The sequence below is a fragment of the Gorilla gorilla genome, chromosome 14 (assembly GCF_029281585.2).
Source record: "Gorilla gorilla gorilla isolate KB3781 chromosome 14, NHGRI_mGorGor1-v2.1_pri, whole genome shotgun sequence".
In the NCBI taxonomy this organism is placed as follows: domain Eukaryota; kingdom Metazoa; phylum Chordata; class Mammalia; order Primates; family Hominidae; genus Gorilla; species Gorilla gorilla.
In genome coordinates this window covers 69,825,598-69,853,152 of record NC_073238.2, presented here as the reverse complement: position 1 = coordinate 69,853,152, position 27,555 = coordinate 69,825,598, and positions in this window count along the sequence as shown.

The following is a 27,555-nucleotide window of genomic DNA, read 5'->3' as shown; positions in this document are numbered from 1 at the left end:
ATGAGTTATTTAAGGTACTTAAGCAAGTGTCTGTTGACCAAAAATGTTGTGGAAACATTTTAGTATCTTATCAATGGCCATACTATTACATATTGTATTGAAGCTACATGTATAGAAAGATCTTACTAACTACAATACAAGATCATTGACAGGATGAAATGTTTTATACTTTGTAGTCAGTATAATACTTACCACTTATTGAAAACTAAATATGCATATACATATTTAACATAATATTATTAATAATATTAATATTATTAATTAATATTAATTAATATTAATATTAATAATATAATATAATATTAAATAATATATGTAATATTCCAATTTACTCTTGCTTATTACTCCTTGAGCAAATTGAAAGTGAACCTTTAGCAAACATTCTTCCCTCTAATGCTCTAAGAAGAATCATAGAAAAATACAAATGCTCATGATTTATTCAATTATATAATTCCTTGCTATTATAGTGATACAAGATAAAAACAACCAGTAATCACTCAGCCGCATCTACTTTCACGTTTGTATTTCTAAGGTTTCAGTTTTTCTTAACATTAAATTTTAAATAAAGAGACAGCTTTTATCATTCTGTACATAATATACATATTTAATTATATTTCTTCAGTTATGTTTTTGTTACTTCCCATTACATCTCTTTATGTAAACATCCTTATCTCACATTTTTATTTCATACATTCTTTTTTTAGTATCACTACCTAAGCCTGGTAGCATCACCCAAAGAAGAACAAAGAGAGAAATATATATATATATATTCTTGTGCAAATGTTTTATTTTCTAATTCAGTTAAATATTTTTTAAAATTAAAACAAATTGATGACTCCATTTTCTTAAATTCCTACAGTGTTAATAACACTCTACCAATAGTGTACTCCTGTAGTTTATATATCCATATAGTGTGTGTGTGCATATATGTATACAAAATTATATATGCCCATCAATTATATATATGAAACAAATTTTTATGTGCAGTTATGCACTGCACAATGATGTTTTGTTCAATGACCACATATACAACAGTGGTCCTATAAGATTTTATGAAGTATTTTTACTGTAACTTTTCTATGCTTAAACAAATACCACTGTGTTACAATTCTCAGCATTATTCAGTACAGTAGTGTGCTATACATGTTGGTAGCCTAGGGGCAATAGGCTATGCCATACAAGTTAAGTGTCTAGTAAGCTGTTGTACCTAGGTTTATGTAAGTCCAGTCAATGAGATTTGCATGATGACAAATTGCCTAATGATGCATTTCTCAAATTATACCTCTGTTACTGTGATGCATGACTGTATAACACTTAAACAACACGTATAAATTTAGACCAATTTTTAGACTTACTATTTTTCTACTCTTATGCTAAAAGAAGTAAAAATGTGATTATAGAATAATAAAGTTGTTGGATCAATGCATATCATTTGGATTGGGTATTATAACAAACGATACATTTTGGTAATTTGAATTTCCCACAATCTTCACTCAACTCTTTATATCCCATTGTGACGTCTCTCCATTTTCTTGAGCTCCTGTGACACTTCCTTAGAGAATCCTTTTAATTTTGTCTCTGAACTACTTCAGTATTCTCTTCATTCTTCTCCCTGACTCAGTTTCTCATCCACTAATACACTATCCACCATTCTGTCATCATCTTCTTTTACAACTCAGACGGTTCTTTGGCATCCTTTTGCTCTAAAATCTTCTTTATCTCCTTTCTCAGTGTCAACAAAATAAAAACCACTCCTCAGCCTGAAATTCACTACCTTTCACAGTGTGGCCCACCCGCTATAAATACACTGTGTAGTTTAATTGTGCTAGAATCACACACTGCTCCCCCAAACAAGCCAAGGACTTTCAAGGCTTCAGATCTCATTCTTGCTATTGTTCCCATTTATACTCCATTGCCTCCCGTAAAATCCTTCCCCGGTTCTGAAAGGACTTAAGGTTAGCACTCTCATTTAGGAGCCAATTTACTTTAAACAGACAACTTTTGTACAGCAAACACATTGGGGAACATTAGAAAACAGAAGTGCAGAAAAGAAGTCCTCTTTCAAACTGAATTCACCTTAACTATTCTGCCAGTTCCTGCATTTTCTCATTGAGATTCTGTGCTTTCCTGCCGTTCTTAATTGGAGTCGAGCCTTTATTTTCTTCAAGGTATAAGAATTAAAAAGATGTAAAGGGGCCACGGAAGTAGAATAATGATGTTTAAACCTGAGGTAAGAAAATACTGCATTTGTTCTAGATGGTAAAATACCACATTTTATAGACCTGTAAATTTGGTACAGTAGTCTCTGCCTTATGTGTGGTTTCACTTTCTGAGATTTTAGTTACATGCTGTCAACTGTGGTCCAAAAATATTACATGAAAAATTCCAGAAATAAGGAATTGATGGATTTTAAATTGCACACTCTTTGAATAGCATGATGAAATCTCACATCATTCACTCTGTCCTCTCTTTATCACAAGAAGCAGGATGAGTACAGTACAATAAGATATATTGAGAAAGATATAGACAGACTACATTCACATGACTTTATTACAGTATATTGTTATAATTAATTTATTATTAATTATTGCTATTAATCTCTTATTATAACTAATTTATAAATTAAACATTATCTTAGGTACATATGTATAGAAAAAAATAGTACAAGTTTAATATCCCTTAGTCAAAATGCTTAAGACCAGAAGTGTTTTGGAATTCAAAATTTTAAAAAATATATTTGCATTATGGATACTGGCTGAGCATCTCTAATCTGAAAATCCAAAATCCCAAATGCTTTGTGGTTTCAGTCATCCACTGGGGAATCTTTGGATGTATCCCCTACAAACAAGAGGCTACTTCTGTAATTGGTTGAGTTGTAAGACTGTACAGATGCTTCTCAACTTACAATGGGGCCACAGTCTGATAAATCCATCATAAGTCAAAATATCATAAGTTGAAAACGCATTTAATATCCCAATAAACTATTTGTAAAGTTGAAAAATTATAAGTTGAAACATCATAGGTTAGGGATCCTCTGCATTAGAGTTCTTAACAACTTGAACATTCATTTTACTTATTTTAGAAGGGATTTGTAGAAATCAATCCTGTTCAAATAATTTGTGTGTTTACTAATTTTAACTTTTTAAAAGTTCTTGTCTCTATCATCTAGGTGTTTTCTATTTTTGCAAATGTGACAGTTTGTAGATTCAATGACTTTACCTTGATCATATGTGGATGTATATTTGCAAGTGCTTCCCAAGATCCTTTTTTTTTCTCATATACTAATAAGCAAGGCAAAGAGTATGTGTTAACTAAATAAAACCTGAAGTTTTGTGAATAATATATTGAGGTGATTACATTGAGATAAAAATAACACTGCTATTTGGGCACATTTATTTTTATATCACACCTGTTTGCCAAATAAAAAACATACATAAGGTTACTCTCATTTACTGGTTATTATTGCAAGCCTCAAAAATTACAACTTCTGATTCACAGTCAGAGTTTATGGCTCAAATTTTTAAACTCTTGGAATGTGCCAGCTTAAAGGAAAATATTCAAAACATGTGCTGGCAAATTCATGAAGCTTATTAATTTGAGTCACTGAAATTCAAAGCAAAGATTTGTGTTTCAGAGAAACCCCTTGAATACAGGGATGATAACATTCAGCAGGGAAAGGTTTCTTACATGTTACTGAACGTTTTACTTGAGCTGTTAATTTTTTGTACTTACACTTTCAATATGTTTCACTCCAGAAGAACTAAAAAATCTAGTTCAATATGTTACTTGTTAGCTGTAATAAGTAGGAAAATTTGATTTGTAATAAATGATTTGGTATTACTGAAGACAGTTGTAAAAATCCTGTGTAAACTCTTAAAAATAGTGTAATTTAAAATTAATAATTTTATATCACCATAAAAATTATTTTTTTATTTTTATTTTTATTTTTGGTTTTAAGGGGCAGAGAGTTCAATAGGCAAGACAAAAGGAAGAAGCTCCCCTGTACAGAGACAGAGGGAGGGGCGCTCCGAAGCCAAGAGAGGAGACCACAACAAAAATTATTTTTAAATTACCTCTATTAATTCAAATAAAACCTAATTAACATGATGGTTGCTATTTTCCCTTAGAGTCTTATATAGATTAGAAAGAACATAAGGAGCTACTCAAATCAGAGTATAAGAAATTTTATTTATCTAATCTGTCCATCAACCTATCTCTTTCCATTTCTTCATACAACCGTCTATCCAGCTACCGTATATTTAATGCATTTATTTTACCTTTGAGAATAAAGCAAGTCCTATTCAGAACATATAAGACTAAAAATTCAGCTTTCTAAATGTATTATCAGTGGTTATTATTCGTGAAAAGTGCCTTACAATTTCTACCCTGGAAAAGAAGCATTTTCTATTGTCTTAGCTCTGTAGTAACTAGGGGTTATGTTCTGCATATTAAAATTTACGTAAGACAGAAATATGACCCTGAATATTCAACAATGTATAACCCTAACACTTTAAAATGCTGAGTGTTTTTTGTATTATGTACAGTGAATATATTTATTTTGTAAGGTACAAACAGAAAGAAACAATAGAAAAACACTTTAAAGAAAGTGGATAGGTGACATTAATCAGCTATTAAACACTTTTATCATTTTGCACTAAGAAAGTTATTCCAAGGTTAAAAAATATTTATGGGAGGTGAGAGAGTCTTAGGAAACTTATTTGCTATAAGCTTTTAAATGTTTGGTTAGTGTTCTTTCAACAAAAGAAAATAATATCTCATTGACAGATAAAAATTTCAATAAAACAAATATAATTTTTTAAATTACTGATTAATTTTGCTCATCAATTTTGATAATTGTACTGCCTTAATACTGGCTGACAAAAATTAGGTGTTATCATGTAAACATACTCTATCAGGTCATAGGAGGATTGGTTCCAACTTTCTCAGAATTTAAGGTGTCAAAAAATCTCTATGCTGAATGATGATGTTAGTTGAGTTCTGAGATGCATGTTGATTCCATAAACAGAAATTACTTCAGTCACCCATTTTCAATAGGTTAATTTCTACTTGTTTTAATGAATTCACACAAATTTTAGTCAAATTCATATGGCAGAATAAAACATTATAATTAACTAAACAGAAGCATAAAGGGATCAGTATTAGTAATTAGAAATAGCTAAATCAACAAACATTATAATTATTCTTCAAATGTTTTTTCCAATAGCTTGTGCAACTACAGAACATTAACTTATCTTAAAGTTTAGAATTTCTCAAATTCAACCAGAGATGATCTATCAATATTAGTTTACATTTTTTGTTTTTTCTTAACCAAGAGTGACCTTGAAGCCTTTACCAATCAGGCCTATTTTACCTATGTTGAATCACCAAAGGAAACAAGGTCAAAACAAAGTCATTGAAAGTCTCACACCCTAGCATGCTACTCTTTGGGATTGATAAATAGCTTCAATTTTCTCAATTTCATGACAAAGAGAATTGGGGCAGTTCTGTGGAGATCCGTAAGAAACTGGCTGTAGCCAGATGAAAAATGATATTTCTTGTACTGTTATTGGCAAGGTTAAAGCTTTTTATAAATAAAAACTTAAGATTTTCTCAGAAGTTAGAGGCTGAGTTGTTTTGTCTAGGCGAATTGGACAATTAGAGAAACTTTATAAAGTATTAACTGTATTTAGAGATGTCTGAAAATGAACCTTAAATTCTTCAGAGTAACAATGTACCATTCTGAGATTTAGTTTCTTTATTGACTTAGTAGATATATAAGATGTTTTTCTTATGTAACAGGATGTAGTGAGTATCATAGTAGAGCCAACGGCATGTATAAAAATATTTAAATAGCAAAGATACATACAGATACAAAATGATCTAATTACAAAGAAAAAATAAGAAACATAGATATTGGATTTTAGTCTTGACTTTATGAATAACAGCTCACTTTACATTAACAGTCCCCTAAATAAGAGCCTCAGGCCTTTCTCTGAAAAGTTATAGACTTAGAATAAATTATTTGCAAGCCTCTTCAAAACATTTTGCAAAATATATTTGGATAAAAATAAGTAAATAAATAAAAAGTAGACTTATTTTGGGAGCTTTAGGACCTTGCCAAAAGAGGAATGACTTTCTTTTCTAGCTTATGTAGAACATAGCTCATGGAAATTTTATGATAACAAGTGACAAAGTTCACTCAAAGAATGCCCTATTCTTTGCATGGATTTCAATCCATGAGCATTCAACAACAACAACACTCAGTCCTCATCCATTTTGCTGTTGCTGAGGTAAATTTATTTATTTATATATTTATGTATGTATTTTTCTTTTTTTCTTTTTCTTTTTTTTTTCAGACGGAGTCTCGCTCTGTCACCCAGGCTGGAGTGCAGTGGCCGCGATCTCGGCTCACTGAAAGCTCCGCCTCCTGGGTTCACGCCATTCTCCTGCCTCAGCCTCCTGAGTAGCTGGGACTACAGGCGCCCGCCACCACGCCTGGCTAATTTTTTGTATTTTTAGTAGAGACGGGGTTTCATCATGTTAGCCAGAATTGTCTCTATCTCCTGACCTCGTGATCTGCCCGCCTCGGCCTCCCAAAGAGCTGGGATTACAGGCGTGAGCCACCGCGCCCGGCCGAGGTAAATTTATTTTAAAGGGTATGAGTAGTGGTGAAACGTGAGTTTCTCACCATTAGCCATACTCTTTGTTTCCAAAGATGGATGTTTTCTGCCTCTTTTTTTTTTTTAACTTTAATCGGGGCAGAAATACTGAGCCATGATGATATGTTCCCTCACAATGCCCTTAACTTATCAGTCATTGAAGTATAGGCAATTCCACTGCCTAATTAAAAGATTAAAGTATAAAGAAGGGTAGCTCTTTGATTAAAATAATTCCAATAAGAATGTTGCAGTATATTACATGTATCCTTCCCTTATATGTTTAGAGATGTGTACTGTTTTTTAGAAATAATAGTCACAATTTATTATTCTTTATTTTACTCAGAAAAAATAAAGAACACTCATATTGCTAACTTTAAAAACTAATTTTACCAAGAAAAATGTTCTTAGGATATTCTGGTGGAGTGGACCAAGTAAAAAATTCCATTGTGATTGGCCCTTTTGTACATTAATTGTCAAGATTTCTGAGCATATTTGATTTTGATTTTTGTTTTCATTTCTAAAATAATTCTTATCTAACAAATAGTAAGTTCAGACTTTTAAAATTTCAAAAATATATTTTAGACATTATAGACATTTCAAGATAATTTTTTTAAAAATTAAAGTTAGGTTTCAGAGAAATGTTACCTAGTTTATTTGCCACATAATATTTACAGCAAATGCATCTTTTTAAATTAATTGATTTTTTAATTTTAACTCCATATTTTATATTCAAGTTTAGATTTGGTTGATAATGCTGGCTATATAACATTACTAAAATAGTAAATACTTGCTGTTTTTCAACCATCAATCATAGCTGTGGTATGGCAACTCTTGTAATATTGAAGGATTAGTAATTAAACTTGAGATGTTTAATTATGTGCATACAAACTTTAAAAAAAAAGTGACCTTTGATATCATTCCCTACAAATAAAATTTCAGATCAGACAGACATACCAATCAATAACTTAGTGTTTATGGATCATCTACTTTGAATTAGAACTGGTAGTAAAGGATTCCACATGCTAATTAGTATTTAGAGAAGTTAACCTGCAGATGCATAAAACCATGCCTTTTCCATGCTGACTCGGATTAGGTGCACTGTCTGTAATTAGGTGCACAGTATTAGCATTAACAAGTTGCTTCGTATGACTGAAACTGCAAGGGAAACCTGGAGACTAGAACTGGTGATTATTTCTAAATATTAGATATTGAAAATTAAATAGAGGACTAAACACAAGAGACTGGAGTCAGTGATTACTTCTTCACAGTGAACCGTTGAATAAAGGATTAGACACAGAAAAATAAAAAATTCCATTAAAACAAAAATTAATTTTACTATATTTGATTATTAATAAAATTATAATATTTATTTAAATCTAGCATATTTTGAGAACTGCATTTCTATTTAATCTTATAATGATACTCAGGCTACATTACAGACCACAGCTTTTAAACATGTATTCGCCATCACATAAAAATATATCTCTAGCAAAATGTTATTTAAAACTTTATTTAGACGATTTATTTACCTAAAGTCTTTTATTATTTATATATAAGCTTTTTTGCATCATTTAACATAAAAATTTACCAAATTCCAATTTGCAATCATATATGTCTCCTATAGATTAAAAACTATAAGGTAAACATGAATTAAACTTGAAGATGACTATTTCTTTCACTATTGTTTATCTTTAATAACCTCATGGTATCAAATTTTTATGCTGAGTACATTTCAAAGAATATGAAATAATTACCCTTGTTCTTATTAGTGACGTTTTATCTTCTAATTTTAATTAGATTATAATTTTGCTCTTGCCTTCAGATCTGTCTCCAGTGACCAGAAAATATACTTAAGGACTATTTGCTATGCTGCATGAATAAATACTGAGTATTTTGTGGAGACACAGGACTAGCATCTTTCTCTCTATGATATTTGTTTGTTTATTTTCTCCAGTTAATATTGATATCTGGCAATTATTCCGTACTTTTACCACTCATATGAGCACACTTTTCTTAAATTTCTTCTGTGAAAACATAAATTCACAAAGTTTTCTTATATTTAAAACACGAAAGATAGCACCAAGAAAAGAAAGCTTCATTTTGAAATGCTCAATTAAAAGTATTAGTTCTTGCATTTGCAAGAAACCCATCTTCTAAGAGATAAGTTTTTCTCCCACACGATTTTCCTATGAAATCACAAGTTGTGGGGTACTAACCATATCACATTTTTAAAAAATGCATTAAAATCTAATAATTCAAATTTGTCTCCATTCAAGAACAAAATTATTCTATCCAGAATTCGATGCAAATTACAAACCTAAGTTTTAAAAAATTGTTAGCAATATGATATGGTTCTGATACTTTTACAAGCGATAGCATGGACAGTATCAGATGGGTTTACTGAAATTTTCAATTAACTGGAGAGGTTCGGGGTTATGGGCACAAAACCTATCATGGTCTCAAAAAGGGCACAAAAAGAACTAATAAAATATCCAGATTTATTTATCTTACCCCAGAAACAGTGTTTGTAGTAATTACTTTACACCTACTACCGCCCATGGGGCTTTTATAATTCTTGCTATTGATGTTTTGAGAGCCTCTAGCTAAAATGAATTTCAAGTACCAGATTGGCTAGCAACCCTGCCATAACAGAAAGTAAAGGGGAGCTGAATGTGGGTTTTTACAGTGTGTCTATCACAGATATTTATTTCACCTGGCAGATAACCTGATGTCCAGTTCTCTGATCTGTGTACCAAGGGGTCCCTCACATGGGAAACTTGTTTATACTGGCAGATACCCTTGTAACTCTTGTCCGACCTGTGTCCATTTTATGCCTGCTTGACCAGTACTCTGATGCTGAGAGCCTGACCTCATGTTCGTCCTGATGTCCTAGATAAAACCCAGCCTGTGGCAGCCCTTAGTTCTTCATAAGGAGAATGCAAATTCAATACACCACAATGATAGAAAACAAGTTCAAAGATGCAAAAGTCTTCCACAAAATACTAGCAAACAGAATTCAACAACATATTAAAATGATCATTCACCATAATTAAGTGGGATTCATCCCAAAAGTGCAACAATGGTTCATCATATGTAAGTCAATAAACATGATCCATCACATTAACAAAACCAAGAACAAAAACCATCCTTTTATGATGAAAACTCTCAAAAATCTGGGTATAGAACAAATATGCCTCAAAATAATAAAAGGTATATATGACAAACCCATAGTTAACATCATACTGAATGGAAAAAAATTCAAAGCCTGTACTTTAAAAACTGGAACTAGACAATGATGCCCACTTCCACAACCCCTATTCAACGTAGTACTTGGTATTCTAGCCACAACAATTAAAAAGAGAAAGAAATAAAGGCTATCCAAACTGGGAAAGAAGTCAAATTGTTCTGCTTTGCAGATGACACAATCTTATATATAGAAAAAACTAAAGGCTGTACTAAAAAACTATTAGAACTGGTAAACAAATACAGTACAGTTGCAGGAAATAAAATCAACATACAAAAATTATTAGTGTTTCTATACAGCAATAATGAACTAGCCAAAATTAAAATCAAGAAAGAAACCCCACTTACAATAACTACAAAAATAAAATAAAAATCTAGGAATAATTTAGCCAAGGAGGTAAAAGACCTAAAACTGCAGAACACTAATGAAAGAAACCAAAGAGGATACCAGCAAATGGAGACATCCCATGCTTACAAATCAGAAATTAATATTTTTAATTGACTGTATCACCCAAAACAATCTACAGATCTAATGAAACTTCTATCAAAACATTAATGACACTCTTTCTGCCATGTGAGGTTACAATGGGAAGTTGACAGTCTGAAACCTGAAGAGGGCCCTCAGCAGAACCAACCATGCTGTTAATCTGATTCTGGGCTCCCAACCCCCAGAACAGTGAGAAATAATTGTCTTTCATTTATAGGGATAGGAGGCAGGACCAAATTGCAGCTCCCACTTGGACAGACAGAGCAGCATTTGGAAACATATCGTGAACTTTTGCTCCAAGAACGACTGCAGGAACATACCAGGAAAGCCGAGAGAATGCACAGACCCTTTGAAGGAAGTGGATTGCTCCGGCAGGCCCCAGCAGACAGCCCCCAAACTGAGAGTGCTCAAAATGTGAAGGTGTGAAAAGAGGATTGTCTGCTCCCAAATAAACACCTTCACTGGGGAACCTGAAAGTCCAGATCATGAGAGAAGGATTTGACCTTACCTGGAGCTGAGACCATTTAGAGAGCTGAGCAAAATGCAGGTGTAAAGAAGCAGCGGAAGAGCACGGTAAGCTCTCCCAGTCCCCAGGGAAGCAATTTCTGACGTTGTCTTGCATAGGTCCTTGGGGAGGGCTGCCAAAGGAACCGGGAAGAGACCACAGGGGGAAGGAAACTTCCACTTGAACTTTGTAACAATATCGAACCAAGGTGAAGTTTCCTGGGCAGAACTCAGAGGAGGCAGTGAATCTGGAGTGCAGACACAGCACATAAGCTGCAGCAGGCAGGGAAGCAGGAAACCTGAAAGCCCTGTGTGCCTTCACAGTTAGGAGGCTGGTAGCCTGGGGCAAGTTCTCAGCCCTGATCACCCACTGCTGGGAGAAAAACTCCTGGCTGTTGTGGCAGGCATGGTGGGAGTGACACTGGCCTTTTGGGCTGAGTGGAAGCTGGGTGAAGCCTGTAACTGCTGGCCTTGCCTCACTTCCCTGGCCACCTACATGACACAGCAGAGGCAGCCATAATCCACATAGGAACATACTTCCATTAACTTGAGAACCACACCTTCACCCTCAACAGCTAAGACATGCCTAACCATGCCCCCACCTGAAAGTTTTTCTGTACTATCTCTTCCCTGGTAGCCAAAGACAAAGGATATATTCTCTTGGGAGCTCTAGGGCCCCGCTCACCACCTGATCCTCTTTATACTATCACAGCTGATGCTTTCTTGAAAGTGCTAGCTCCTGGCAGGAGGCCAACCAGCACAAAACTAGTGCAATAAACAAAACTACAATTAAGGACCCTCACAGAGTCCATTTAACTCCCATGCCACCTTCACCAGAGCAAGTGCTAGTATCCACAGCTGAGAGACCTGAAGATGGTTCAAATCACAGGACTCTGTGCAGACACTCCTCCAGTAGCAGCCTGAGCCCAGTAGCTCTGCCAGGTGGCTAGATCCAGAAGAGAAATAACAATCACTACAGTTCAGCTATCAGGAAGCCACAAAAAAGGGGGAGAGCACTACGTCAAAGGAGTACCCCATGGGACAAAAGAATCTGAACAGAGCAGCCCTTGAGCCCCAGATCTTCCTTCTGACATAGTCTACCAGAATGAGAAGGAACTAGAGAAACAATTCTGATAATATGAAAAAACAAGATGTTTTAACACCCCCAAAAGACAACATTAGCTCACTAGCAATGGATCCAAATGAAGGAGAAATCACAAATTGCCAGAAAAAGAATTCAGGAGGTCAATTATTAAGCAAATCAAGGGGGCACCAAAGAAAGGTGAAGTCTAACTTCATGAAATCAAAAAAAGATACAAGATATGAAAGAAAAAATCTTCAATGAAATAGCATAAATAAGAAACAATCACAACTTTTGAATATAAAGGATGAACTTAGAGAAATGCAAAATGCTCTGGAAATTCTCAGCAATAGAATCAAACAAGCAGAAGAAAGAACTTCAGAGCTCAAAGGTAAGTTTTTTTAAATAACCCAATCCACCAAAGAGAAAGAAAAAAGTATCAAAAAAAAATTAGCAAAGCCTTCAAGAAGCTTGGGATTATGTTAAATGACCAAACCTGAGAATAATTGGTGTTCCTGAGGAAGAAGAGAAATTTAAAAGTTTGGAAAACATATTTGAGGGACTGATTAATCAAAGAAAACTTTCCCAGCCTTGCAAGAGATCTAGACATCTAAATACAAGAAGCTCAAAAAACACCTGAGAAATTTATTGCAAAAAGATCATTACCTAGGCACACAGTCATCAGGTTATTTAAAGTTAAGACAAAGGAAAGAATCTTAAGAGCTGTGAGGAAAAAGCTCCAGGTAACCTACAATAGAAAAGCTATCAGATTAACAACAGTTTTATCAGCAGAAACCTTACAAGCTAGAAGGGATTGGGGTCCTATCTTCAGCCTGCTTAAACAAACAAACAGTAACTATAAGCCAAGAATTTTGTATCTAGTGAAACTAAGCTCATGACATTCAAATTCTTATTGCTTTAACAGGCCTATAGAAGTCTTGATCACTGCCTAAAGTAGCCTTTAAACTAATCCACTCTCCATAATAAATTTTAAATACTTTACATATTGTAATGTGCTTTTATGAAGTATAAATGGGAAATGATTTTGGATTATTTTAATGTGTTAATTTGACATGTAAGTAAGTGGTTTCTTTAAAATTTCATTTCTAACATCAAAACATTTACTTAAGAATTGAAAACATTTTATTAAATATCTCCTATATACCAACTCTGTTCTGTGGACTTAAAATACACAGATATTCAGGACAGGCTTAAATTTCAGTGGACAGAGATCAAATAACCAAAGCAAAACCAAATAAGGGCAATTACATTAATAGTTCAGGTACTTACAAATGCACTGAAGAAAATAAGAGACAGCAGTATAACAAGAAAATGATTGCAGTGGTAAAGAGTGTTGGGCACAGCATTATAAAGGGTTGTCAAGGAGGAGGTAATATAAGAGCTGAGCTGAGAATAAAAAAATAGGACCCTGTCATAAGAAGAACAATCCAGGAAAAGTGAATGAAAAGTAAGCAAATAGGGTCTGAGGTTGGAACAAATGTTTCACATATGAAGAGCATTAAGGCCACTGTCACTGAAGCACATTGAGTTAAGCACAGAGTGACATAACATCAGATTGGAGAAGCAGAGTGGTCCATCCCGCTTACGAAATTAATACATGATAAAGTGTTTTGATTTTATCACATGTTAAACAAAAGAGCAAAAGAGTATCTAAAAGAAAGAGAGGACAAGGTCTCTTACATTTTTAAATATTATATAATAGCTCAATAGAAAATATAACTGAAGTTTCTGGTTAAAAATTCTTTCTAGACTGTCATTTAACTCACGGGAGCTTCACAACAATTTAAGATCAATTCTATGATTAAATTCCACTTATTATAGTGAAGTTTTCCAAATAATTAACAGTCACATAATAATCAGGGACACTGCTAATTTGTAGGTCCCATTTTGACTGCAAACGTTCTTACATTAGATTTGGATGTTAAATTTAGAAAGGGGATTATGTGTGCTAATCATAATGACATAAAATAATACTATCCTTCACTAGAATCCTGCCCACTGATTATACTTGGTGATTTCTCACAGAGAAATAGGTTTTTCTTCCTTTTAATTTCTTACATTGTGCAAATGGGTTTCAAACTGAGATAGTTACAAAGATGGGCGAGTTGTATCGATGACTAACAGGTATGGTGACTAGGGAAAGGAGTAATGACTAATATAATGAGTAGTGACTAGGGATAATTGCTTATTTATAACCATAAAAAAACTAAGTATATTTTTAACACACAATAGGGGGCAAAGAAAATAAGTGGGTGTGCAGTTTCAGTTTGTAACAATATATTGACAAGGGATCATGACTGGAACGTTTCTTGATTTCTTACATGAAACTGGGCAATGGTTTGGGAAAGCTCTGTGAAGGAATGATTCAACTTCAGAAGATAAGAAAGTGATGACTCCCATGAAATTCATCTGGTGTAAAGGAAGAAACCATATACTCACAGCCCCATAGAATTTTATGGCAGAATGGAATGGTTAAGATGACTGAGTTCAAACCTTTAGTTTTCAGGTGAAGAGACTGAAGATTTGTATCTCAGTATTCTTTATAATACAAAATTTTAGTCTTGTTTTCATAGGAATCAGAAGATCTGAAAAAACAGGATATTTCCATTAATTTTTCCTACTTATTGTAATGGAAGAAAAGGGTTTTCAAATAAAATATGAAGTGGTATTTAGGAATTAAAATGATAGGAAGAAATATACTTGGTAGGCTGGGTGAAATCCACAAGACCTGATGTATCAGTAAGTAACTGTGAGAGAATGTCAATAATCTTAAATTGTGTCCGCTGAATAATCTAAAAGTTCTTTATTATTTATTGAGCATGAAAATCTATAATTTTCTATTACAGAATATTGTGCATTCACAACATGTAATAAGAACACTCAAGAAAGCAAGATCAAGATTTCCTTAACAGTTACAATGTCAATAAAGAAATTATTCTCACTTCAGAATACCTATCATCACATGGTTGTTACGAGGTTTCAATGTTAAAATGAATTCAGAAGTTATAATAGTGATAGGCTTATGTTACTGGACAGTGGTCCAGATCCACACCCCAGGAGAGGTTCTCGGATCTCACGCAAAAATAATTCAGGGTGATACAGTTAAGTGAAAGCAAATTTATTAGGAAAATAAAGGGATAAGGAATGGCTACTCCACAGACATAGCAGCCTTGAGGACTGCTGGTAGCACATTTTTATGTTTTTTTTTCATGATTATATGCTAAACAAGGGGCGGATTATTCATGCCTTCCCTTTTTAGACCATATAGGGTAACTTCTTGACTTTGCCATGGTATTTGTAAACTGTCATAGCACTGGTGGGAGTGTAGCAGTGAGAACGACTGGAGGTCACTCTCGTCTCCATCTTGGTCTTGGTGGGTTTTAGCCATCTTCTTTACTGTGACCTGTTTAATCAGCAAGGTCTTTATGACATGTGTCTTGTGCTGACCTCCTATCTTATCCTGTGACGAAGAATGCCTTAACCTCATGGGAAAGCAGCACAGAAGGTCTCAGCCTCATTTTACACAGCCCCTACTCAAGATGGAGTTGCTCTGGTTTACCTGCCTCTGAAACCTATAACATTTGAGAACTTTGTCTTTTATTTCAATAATATCAGCAAATAATATGTTAGACTATTATGTAGGAAATTTTGTGATATAGTAATATATTTATGCTTTTAAAGTGATTTAATCATAAAAGAAAGTACAATTTTACATCAGATTATGCAACTTAGATATAAATATCAATCCAAAGTCAACAAAAATCAATTGTAATTGCTTGAGTAACAATTTTTAATATACTTATGTCATTTGGAAATAGTATCTCGTTTAACAGTCATACAAACCTTGCCAGATCCAAAGAAAATGTATTATTGTTTTCACTTTCTAGGTGAGGACATAACTTCAGTAATCGCAGTCCATAATAACCCTGGAATCAGGGCTTCAGTTCTGCCTTCACTATCTTGCATTGAAATTTAAGATTAATATATTCACATTGCTTGAGGCAAAAAGCAGACACATCTCATGTCTATCAAGATTTTTATGCTTTTTGGTTAACTTTATCAAAATTAACATGATGCTGATTTTTTAGGTAAAAAGATGATAAAATAACTATTTCCTTAGGCATTTTCTAGCATTTGGAAGGTCACTTGCGAGGTCTTATGCTGCATAGGCCCAGGTTTTGGACTATATTCACGAATATAAAAATACCATCCTTTGGATAATGTCTGGAAATGTTGCTCATCTATGAATGGCACATTCTCCTATCCAACTCCCTAATTGAACTTCTGCTTTAGAAGACATTGTGCTGTCTCTTGGTAGTAATGACCTTGTCCTAGAAGAGATGTTTCCTAAAGAGAAAAAAAGAAAAGCACTCAAATAATATCTGTAGATAGTATAAAAATGTAATATATTTTGAAAACAAGATTTTTTTTGTTATCTTTGCTTCTGTCATGCATTATTCTGTTCAGAATAAGTATAGTGAATATTTATATTTTTATTTTAGAATATTAAAATTGCAGAAATGTCTAACTAAATGCATTAAAAGTAAAATTCCTGTTAGCTAATGACCAGTTTGATCCAGTCTTTTTCACTAGATGGATCTATTTGTGATGTAAATAGAAAGTTAGAGAAATAGGCAAACAGCAAGTTCCAGTCAATTTTATTCACAGGCAGCTGAAAGTTGGATTTGCATCAGAATATTTTACAGCCTTCCTAACATCCTTTTAGAAGTTAATCCAGTTTTCACCACAATAAACTTGCATAGTCTTTGAAATATTGAGACACAATTCCCTACATAAACATTTGTTATAGTAAAAAATTTTTCAGAAAAGAAATGCAAAACAAACTATGAGATAAGCTGATACATCAATGAACAAAGAACAAGATTCGTGGAATGTCATTCATGATCTCATGAATAACATTCAACATCAAGATCTTCATGATCAAGTGGTCAAGTTCACTTAGGCAGCTTCAGGGTCTTTTGTCAAGGCTGAAATATATTTTTTTTTACAGAAGTCTTAGACAGCATTCACTGTATTACTTATTTCATTCATGCTACAGTTCTACAGAGCAAGAAAACATATTGTTCAGTTAGAAACAGAAAGAAAAATATAAGACAGCAAAAATTTGTTGAACTTATCTTTTTGTTAATGGAAAAAATATAATAAAATACAAATCCTTACACATTAAATTGTTTAAAAAAATACATTGTGTATAATCCAGTTTTTTAAAAAAATACTATCTTGACCCAGATTTGAAGCCCTAACTAGTGGCCGCCAGTCAATGTCCCTCTTGAGTAGCCAATTAAGTTCCCCCTCCAATACCTTCCCTTCTCAGGCTTTCACACTTCAGGGCCCCTATACACCCACCTTAATCACCCCTAGGGCCACATACCAGACACTCAGAAATAGCCCCTGTGTGCCTGAGAATGAGACATTATCCAAATTAGATAAACCCACAAAAAACCCCACAGGAACCTAGCTAACCCCACCCTATTTGCCATAGATAGGCTGCCCCTACAGCTCCAGGTTGCTGTTGCCCTGTCCCTCCATGCAAGCCCCTGTGAGATACTGCCTGGCAGCCTTCTCTCTTTTGGAACTGTAAGTAGCACAAATTCTGCTTTTTATCTAAGTGTCATTGTGTTGTTTTCCACCATCAAACAAATCTTTAAAGCTTATAAAATATTGTGGTGTGGCATCACATGTAATGACTGGACCAAGACACAAAATATATAAATCTCAGTGAAGGCTCTGCCATTTATTAGGTAGATGATGTGTTGCAGATACAACACTTGGATCTTCACTGAAGCCATATTCTATAAGGAAGAGGTTAGGCTGTACCAATGCCTAGACTATAATTATCAGGAGGAAATCATCCTGTTTTAATATCCAGAGTGAGGATTCATAAACTGGTGTATATAGATATACATGCATGCACAAATGCAATTAAAGGGAAATAATACATCAATTTTAGGTTACCAAATAAATTTATAGTCTCACTAAATATCGGTATCATTGAAATATCTTTAACCTGGGAAGTGATTTTTTACCTAAGATATTATGAAGGAAGAATATAAGAATTATTGAATCAAAAATATTGGAAACAAACAAAATTTAAGATATCATTAATTTATGTACAACATGAATATAAAAATTATTATTAACTTCTTCTTGTTATCTAGAAAAGATCTTATAAAAGGTCTTAGTTAAGTGTGACCTAGAGACTCTATTATCCTGATACTATTAATCTTCAACTTTTCCATAAACTGCCCTATTAATGTTAATGCTCTTTTAGGTTTTTTATATCATTCTTGACCCATTTGAAGAGGGCTTCTGATTTTCAGCTATTAGTGTTGTTTTAAAAAATGTTCAGTTGCTTCATTGATACAATTTATTTAAACAAAAACTCCATCAAGTGTTTTGTTTAAATAGCTTTGCTTCTCACTAATATAATAAGAAAATAGCTTCCAGTAATCCATTACTCTGAGGAAATTAATTCCATGCTTCTTTATAGAGACAGATGCTATTGTGTCCTAATTCGTAGAAATTTAAGAAAATTCTATGCTAAGTCCTACTGTTTTGTGTTCTAAACTGCTGCTTTACCACTCCCTACTTGCCATGAAAAAGTAATAATTTGCACATTCTATATAAACTGAGAAAATAATAATTATTAAGGTAAATATTAAGATAATGACAGTTCTTTTATAGATATGCATTTTACTGCCTTTATACATAAATGCTAACATCAGCAATTGTCAATGTTTACTATTTGGCTATTTAGCATAATAACAAATGGTTTATTTTGCTCAAACTCTTAGCATCTCAATTACCTATAAACCTCCTTTTGCCTTCCAAGTGTTTCCTAATAAAGGTAAACCATAGATTCTGATTTTCATGATCTAGGCGAGCCCAAGGCCTATCAAAAAAAACGAAAAAAGAAATTTAATAAGAGAACAACCACGTTAAACTGGCTCATTCAGACAGATACGTCATCAGTGCAGTGGGAACTAGAAATAAGCATCACACTGTATGTTCCGAAAACCATTGAACTGATACTTTTGTTAAAAATGGTCCTAGAACTTTAGTGTCTTGATAAATAGTATAACAGAATAAATACAGATTTTCTCAGGATGATGTCTCATGAATCTTAGGACTCACAAATTACCAATATATAAAGTTCTAGGGAAATTAACAAATTAATCTCTCTCTCTCTCACACACACGCGCACACACACACATGCACAAACACACATACACACACAAATAAAAATTACAAAATATACATAAATAACCAGCAGCAAACAGCAAAGGAATACTTGAAAAAGACTTCAGATAAAGGAATTGCCAGACACATATTTCAAATGGTTCAGAAATAATAGGAACTTGAACACACAAGTAACAATTTTCAAAATAACTAAAACAGGCTTTATAAATAAAATAAAGTAATAGACATGTAAAATTTAATGTATCAGTTTAACTACAAGTTGATATGTTGGGAGATAATAGTAAACCATTAGATAAGTCTACAGAAATTATGCAGGATGCATCAGAGATGTTTTTTTAAGTAAATGAAAATATGAACAAGCTCTTAAGAGACCTGGAGGAGAGGATAAAATGAGAAATGGGGTTGTAGAAGGACAAAAACATTAATTATTCAGATATATGATTAAGAGATGCATTCACCAAGAGTTTTTCAGAAGCAATAAAGTACAACAGTTTACATAGTCACATAGCCAGTTAAATCCAAGTAATATTAATAAAAAAACTTCAGACCTAGAGATATCAAGGTAATGGCTTATAACACGAGACAAACTGATAATCATAAAAATAGCGGAAACCAATGCCTGTTTAACTGCAAAAATGCAAAAATAATACATGTAATTTTAAGAGCAACAATCAAAGTCAGTGGAGTGATTTTGTAAACTTGTGGAAAAGTAAAAGCATGAATGTTTATCTAGAATGTTATACTTAATTATATTATTTAAGAATTACGAGAAATCAAGAATAGTTTTAAAACAAAAGTATTTACATTAGTAAGTATTAGAGTGACTTAAATACGTGTATTAACATTCTTAGCATATTTATAAAAATTGAAATACATGTAAATATTTCCAAATAGTAAAGTTTGTATGAAAAATCAAAAAACAAGGAAAAGTAAACCTAGAAAATGTGTAGGAAAAATAGAAAGCATAAAATAAGATGACATCAATAAATACAAATATCTATAATAAATTTGAATGGTGAAAATATAACTCTTATTCACGAGTATAATGAAGTCCTCACTAATGAATAAAAAAAGGAAAGATAAATAAAGGGTATACAGATTGAAAAGGAGGAAATAAAATTGTCATTGTGGATGACATGATCAGTTACACAGAAAAATCCTCCCAAATTTACCGGAAAAAAACCTTCCTGGAATTCATAAGTGATTATTGCAAGGTTGCAGGATACAAATTAACATACAAAAGACGTTTCCTATATGCCAGAAAAGAACAATTGGAATTTGAATGTGGAAACAAAAGCACCATTTGTATTAGCACCAAAAAAAATGAAGTGCTTAGGAATAAATTTAACAAAATATGTATAAGATCTACATAGGGAAAACCACAAAAAGGATGAAAGAATAAAGACTATCTAAATAGATAAAGAGATAGTTCATAGTTATGAATAGAAAGCCTCAGTATTGTTAAGATATCAGTTCTTTCCAAATTAACTCAAATTGAAACATCTTGATTCAGTGTAATCGCAATCAAAATCTCAGCAAATTATTTTGTAGTTGTCAACACACTGATTCTAAAGTGTGGTTGAAAAGATAAAACAGCCAATACAATAATGAAGAAGAAACTCAGCAGAGTGACACCAAGAACCGATAAAACAGCCAATACAATATTGAAGAAGACTAAAATCAGAGGAGTGACACTACCTGATTTCAAGACTTATTATAAGGCTATAATAATGAAGACAGTGTGGTATTGGCAAAAGAAAAGACAAACAGATCAATTCATTAGTGTCAGTAGCTCAGAAATAGATCCACACAAATATAGTCAACTGATATTAACAAAGAGAAGGCACATGGTCTCAGAACCTCCTGAGGGCTGTGTCGTGAAAAAAGAAGCCAAACAAAAAACAAACAAACAAAAAACAAAACAACAAAACAAAAGAGTGAAGGCAATATAAAAGAGTAAGTATAATATTTTAAATAAGTAGTGCTGAAACAACTGAATATCCACATGCAAAAATTTAATCTAGACACTGTATTAACATCCTTAAGAAAACAAAACAAAATACTTCAAAATGTATTATAGAACTAAATCTAAAACACAAAACAGAAATTTCTAGAAGATAACGTAAGAAAAAATCTAGGTGACTTTGTGTTTAGTGATGAAATTTTAGATGTCCTACCAATAGAATGCTCCAAAAACGAACAAACGATAAGCTGGATTTCATTAAAATTAAAAAACCTCTACAAACGACACTGAAGAAAGAATGTAAAGACAAGACCATCTGAGAGAAAATACATGTAAAATACACGTCTGATAAAGGACTTGTATCCAAAATACACAAAAAATACTTAAAAGTCAACAATGAGAAAACAACCCCATTAAAAATGGGCAAAAGATTTAGACAGGAACTAATCAAATAAGATACACAGATGTCAAATAAGCATATAAAATTATGTGTGATTCCTATGTCATTAGAAAGTTGCAAATTAAAAACCTAATTATACCACTGTACAGCTATTAATTGGCTAAAATCCCAAACACTGACAACACAAAAAACAGATCAGAATGTACAACACTAGGAACTTTCATTCACTGCCAGTAAGAATACAAAATAGTACAGCCACTTTGGAAGATATTTTGGCAGTATTGTACAAAACTATTAATACTCTTACCATACAACTTAGCAATAGAATTCCTTAGTATTTACTTAAATGAATTGAACACTCATATAACACAAATACCAACACACAAATGTTTATTACACCTTTCTTAACAATTGTCAAAACTTGGAAGCAGCCCAGATGTCCTTCAATATGTGAATAGGTAAACAAATTGTGATACATCTATACAATTGAATATTATTCAGTGATCTGAAATGAGCTATCAAACCATGAAAAGACACAGAGAAAAATTAAAGACACATCACTTCGTTTTAAATGCCAGTCTGAAACGGTTACATACTTCACAGTTCTAATATTACATTCTAGAAAAGACAAAACTACAGAGGCAATAAAAAGATTGTTAGTCACTGGGTGTCAGTATTGAGGAAGGATGAACAGGTGAAGCACAAGGAAATTTTAGAACAATGAAATTATTCACAATGATACTGTAAAGGTTAATGGTAGACACATGACATTATATACTTGTCAAAACCCATGGAACAATACAACACAAAGAGTGAGTCCTTATATAAGTTATCAGTTGTTACTACAACTAATGCAAGATGTCAGTAGTAAGAGAGGTATATAGGAATTATCTACATTAAGTGTTTAATTTTCCATAAACATAACTGATTAAAAAATAAATTTTATTAATTAAACAAATACTCCAAATAACATATACAAATACATTTGAGCTTCCCAACAAAAATTAACATAAAACTGCATATTTCTATATAAATAGAATTTAATAGACAAATCACATACAATTATTAATAATCAAGAAGAAGTCTGTTGTTACCAGATTGAATTAAAATTTTATGTATCGTAAAAGATCAAAAACTCATTAAAGAATATAAATATTCAAATAAATTCCTCTTAAAAATGCATTGGGACACTATCTGAAACTTTAAAAGCAATAGGCATAATATTTAAATGGTCCTGTATGATAGACATGAAGAGAAAATCTACCCATTCTGATACTGTAGTTCTAAAACAAAAGAGAAAAGTAGCAAATCAATTATGTACCTCAATAGTACAAGAACAGTACCACATTTCAAGAATACTGCTTTAATCAAGAATGGAAAGATAGTTTGATATAGGAAAATATTTTAATATATTTCATGGGTCTAGTAAGAGAGCAAACACAGATGCTCCTCATGAGAAAAAAAACACATTTGACAAAATGCATCATATTTATCATTGCCAAAATAAAGCCTTAAAAGTTATCTTTAGGAATATATTTCATTAAAAATACAAACATTGTAAAATTGGGTTGATATTTGACATTTCAAGATGAATGCTTAAGACCTTATATTTATATGATACATAATGTTTTCAAAGATTCAGTTAGGTGATATCAAATACAGTGTGGCAGCCCATGTTCCTAAAATTTTTACCACTTACTTCATAAAAAAAATCTATTAGTACTATCAACTCTTAAGACTACTGATTTCCATTTTTATCTGTTATAGGTATGTATCTATTCTAAGAATTTGAATGATTTTGCTGCCTCAGAATAACATATTTAGTGTTAAGAGCATAAGTATATTAATAAGTAAAAATACAGCTATAATATTTGAATAGCAATAAGAATGTTTAGAGTAGATAAGATTAATGAATAGTAACATTTTGCTACTTTTTTTGCTTACTGATATATTCTTCATTTCTAGATTTGTTCTTGGAATATAGTACGTTCACATTAATTTATGTTGAATGGATAAATTGATTATCAATGGCTGGTAATATTATCGACTTTAACATTGATTTATTTGTTAAGCAATAATGTATACATTGTAATATTAGCCAGTATATTTGGCTAAATCACATGAAATTTTCAATATTTTATCTGTTTTATATCTTGATACTAATATTGTGACTAGTTTGGGTGAATCTTCTGATTACATAATGAAATAATATGTAGAATCACAAAGTTATGCTAATGTAATTAATTGGGTTCCTGCAAATACATTACAATGTATTCTACTCAAATCAATCAAGTTTTTAAAATTTTTGCTCTATTATATGGTACACACTTAAAAACTTATAGTTCCAGTTCTACTTTTCTAGACCCTTCCTGTAAACTTTTTAATGATCTGTCTTTTAAAATTATAGGCTTCCTCAACCAACTATAAAAAGTAGACGAGGAAAGAGAATGGCCAGCATCTCTGGCCATTCCCAGATGCTTCTGTGAGAACTGGTGGTTCATCAGAGCCTAGCCACAGTGGACTACAAATGTATCATTTTAAGATTAATCAGCAACCATGTTTTCTTCACGTTGGTCTGAGGAAAGAAGACATGACTTAGCAAAGACAGTAAGGGAACATTGAAACAGATAAGCCTAGGCAGGCAGAGAGAAGGGATGAACAGTGCCTGCTTTCCTAATTCTAGTTCTTGCTGAGGTCAATGTGTGCTGCTGCCTGTTTTTATGAGATTTCTCCATAGTCTTATAATAAATATTCCTTTCTCCCTGGGCTAAAGTTGCTTTTCTTCATTTGAAATCAAAACAGTCCTAAGTTTTTGTCTTATCACATAAGAAACCTAATAAAGTACAATAGAGACTGGAGGGTATAATTAATTACACTCCCCTGTATCTACTTTGTTCTGTATCTGACAGCTATCTAAAATAGTGTTTTAATTATTCTTTGATTTGCATTTTGCTATTAAATAAACCACCAAGAAAAATCATCCCGTATAAAAATGATGAAGCATTAAATAAATCACTGTAGCTAGTGATTTTTAAAATGGAGATATTTTTCCTAGTGTATTTTAAAATTTGGTATTAAAATCTTTTTTCTCATGGAACTAGAATGATATGCATGTGTGTGTGCAAGCAAAAATGACTAATATTGAGACATATCATTAAAGTTGCATAGCAACAGTTTACAAAAGAATTATAGAAATGATAATAAAACTCAAAAATTGAGGCCTCAGATTTGCAAATAATAGATTATAAATTCAGCTTTTTAAAATCCAGGCAGCAATGGCCAGAGAGTCAGGGAATTCACAACTCAAGGAAGAGAGTTTTAGCTTTGTTATTTCAGAATAATTAATAGGGGAAGTACATTTGGAGAAAAAGAGCTTATATGCTCAAGTAGATGTGGTAAGCAACAAATGAGTACATTAACTAAATAATGTTAATTACACAGAAAGACACATAAACTAGACTTATTTTTTTAAGCTGTACAAGAACAAACAAAAATACAGTTTAAAGGACAGAGGCTTTGAAATTACAAAAATATGAGTTGCCACCTGACAACAAACAAATCTAGTTTATGAGCATAAAGTAAAGAAGTAAAATATATGGCTTGGTTTTCTTTGCCTAATTTATAGATGCAAATGCAGGATTATGTATCCTGTAATTTTAGATTAAGGTACAGAATATAAAATGTTATCCATAATAACACTACAAATATGTAAAAACTAAATATGAGTGAATTTCTTTATTTAAAAATATTTATTTAAAAATAAAATGGAATTGTAAAAAAGTTACATCTTTAATTTATTGCATTTCTGTTATTTTAATGTTGTTTTACAATAAATTAGCACTTTTAGAAATCAAGAAATATAAGAAACTTTATATCTGATAAATATTGTATGTTAGCATTTTATAACAATAATCATATCCATCAGTTTTTATTATGTCCTTCCTCAGAAGTAAAGAAACTGAGACCCAGAAAATACATGTTTTTTTCCTTCGTTATTTTTTCCAAAGAACAAAATCAGGTGGCAACTCACATTTTTGTAATTTCAAAGCCTATGTCCTTTAAACTGTATTTTTTCCCCTTCAGAAAGCATGCCTATCTAAATGTGGACACTGTAATATGATTTTATGATAAAATCAGAATGAAAGTGGAAAAATTTGACACAGTATAAAAGAGAAGGAGGACAGCATTTTCAATATGTTTCTGATTGAGAACAGGGAAAAGATCATTTGTAATGTTGTAGTTCTATATTATTTCAGTATTGCCATTATAAAAATTGGTAAAGTTTCAATTTTGGGGGTTGTTTTTTATTCTTTTGTTTGAAAAATCTGTGGAATTCTTATATAATTTATTTCAATGCCACGTGCTCTGTCATCTAGATCATTATATTTCTGCAAATAACAAAACAAAATATACTATTATAATCACTTTCAAATACTGGTCTAAACAAAAATCTGTTACAAAAATGGAGTTTACAAACTTCATCAGAATATTCAAATATAATTTTAATTAATATAAAGACAAATATTAGTTTTCTCTTCCATATTCCTGGCAAAAAAATATCACTGACACTGGCTACTTAATAATATTAAAAACAAAAATCCAAACAAGCAAAACTACTTATATGACGACTCATAAAGATAGATTTTTTATTAGTTACATAACTTAATTAAAATCTCTATTTTTCCAGACTTATAATTTTCAACTTCTACTTTTATGTTACCATTAAACATGCTATTTCTAGCAATGTAATTTTTAAAATGAATTTAGTGGAACAGATGCTACTTTAAATTATCAAAAGCTATATTTTATTTAATAATGGTCACCATTCATTGATTTCACTAGGGTCTCTAGTTGTGCTTTATACACATTTCAGTTTAGTTTTGCTGCTTCAATTCCATTTATCTTTTTTTGCTTGTTTGTTTCTTAAAGAACCACTCCATTTCCACATGCTCTACAATAATAGCTTCTGCCATCAACTGATGACAAAATGTCTTACATTCCAAGTAATTTCACCATGTCTACTGGACATACATCCTTTTCCTTTTGTTTATCACAGTTAAATTTCACAGGATGTATCTTTTCTTACTCTTCTTTTCTTATTATTTATATGCACAGACTAGCAAGCTTAGAGCTCACTATTATTTGAGATCTCTTTACAGCTGATACTGCCTAAATAATATTACCTATGGCACACTGAAAAAAATTCTAAGAGGTTAAGGTTGATATGATAAATCTGAGGTTCATGCATACAGAGACGAATGGCACCATTCTTTTGTAAACCTTTAGCTTCTTTTGGAGTTTAATATAACATGGATGTCAGATTGTTGGCCTTCCAAAGGACATGCTGAGATTTTTGATTCACTTCTCTGGTTCTTGTCTATTAATAAATTTTTTGACAGCATCCTGCTGAGTAGCAACATTCAGTGACAACTTTCAGATATGTGTTGCCAAGAAACATTCTGAAAGCATGTAGTTTTCATCTGGTACAATTTAAGGCATGACTTTGTCATTTTGTATGTGTGTGTGTTTGGCAAGAACAGTTAACACAAGATCTACCCTCTTAAGGATTTTTTTTTAGTGTATATTAAACTATTGTTAACCTTACGCACATTGTTGTACAGCAGATATTTAGATCTCATTCATCTTACATAGTTAAAACTTTATGCTCTTTGATTAAAAACTCCACATTTCCCCCCTCCACCATTCTACTCTTGGCAATCACCATTCTACTCTCTGCTTCTTTGAGTTTTGCTATTTTGGGCACTTCATTTAAATGGAATCGTTAAGTATTTGTCTTTCTGTGACTGGCTTATTTCACTTAGTATAATGTCCTCAAAGTTTGTCCATGTTGCCGCACATTTCAGACATTCCTTCTTTTTTAAGTCTAAGTAATATTCTACTGTATCTATATGCCACATTTTCTGTATTCATTTATCTGTCTATGGACATTTAGGTTGCTTCTACCTCTTGCCTATT